The sequence below is a fragment of the Galeopterus variegatus genome, unplaced genomic scaffold (genome assembly GCF_000696425.1).
Source record: "Galeopterus variegatus unplaced genomic scaffold, G_variegatus-3.0.2 Scaffold1257, whole genome shotgun sequence".
Taxonomy (NCBI): Eukaryota; Metazoa; Chordata; class Mammalia; order Dermoptera; family Cynocephalidae; genus Galeopterus; species Galeopterus variegatus.
The window spans coordinates 326,937-327,962 of record NW_007727368.1 but is presented as its reverse complement, the minus strand read 5'-3'; positions in this window follow the sequence as shown (position 1 = coordinate 327,962).

Here is a 1,026-nt window from a genome sequence, read left to right as displayed (position 1 = left end):
TCAGTGTTGCCCCCGTACCGGACCAGGGACCGGCAACGGGATTGCAAACCTCAGCGTTGCTTCCGCGCCTCGCTCAGCCAGTGAGCGGGAGCCGGTCCGTATGTGGGATCCGAACCCTCGGGAGGGAGCGCCACCGCGCTTCCCAAGTGGCGCACTATCCAGTGCGCCACCGGGCCGGCCCAGCATATAAACTTCTTAAAGTAAGGAACTTTGCTTCATGCCTAAAACAGTGTCTAGCACACAGTAGGTGCTCAATAAATATTTGTTGAATAAGTGTATTGATAAATGTATCAATTAGCACTGATTGACTCTTTTCAGTAAAATCCTGCTGCTACGGGAGACAGACAAGATATAGCCACTCTAAGCATGCTAGCCTTCAACATTCATNTGCTGCTACGGGAGACAGACAAGATATAGCCACTCTAAGCATGCTAGCCTTCAACATTCATCTTGATCTGGGATGAGGTTACAAAACTTGACTATTTTGTTTTTCTTTAGAACAGACTGCCTAATGCATGATTTCATCCTGAAAACTAAAGAAATCACTTCCTCTCCTGGCAGGCACCTAAACCAGCTTCTAAGCTGGCTGCGTACAAAGCCCGTCTGTTCTGTGCTGGTTAAAGATAGTGGCAGTTCCTGCCTGCTTTTAGCAAGCTTTATTTTGCTTTCTGTTTTCTTTCACTACTTGAGGAAAATTTACATATCTTTTCTACCCATTTTATCGTTTCAATCTTGGCAAGAACTTTCAATCAATTCTGTGCAGGCACTTGCCAAAGAAAGCACTCATTTACAATGTTTATGGGAAATAAATTCTTATTATTTCATAGAAACAAACATGTAAAGCCATACTTATTTATATGGGAGAGGTCCAGAGATGATAAATGACTTGCTGAAGGCCACGTAACTAACTTTTGCAATACTGGTGGGTATAATACCCACATCCTGTTATTTATAGTCACGTAATCTTCACACTCTGCTGCCTGATCGTCCTTCAGTAAGTTCATTTATGTTTCTTACCACCTATGC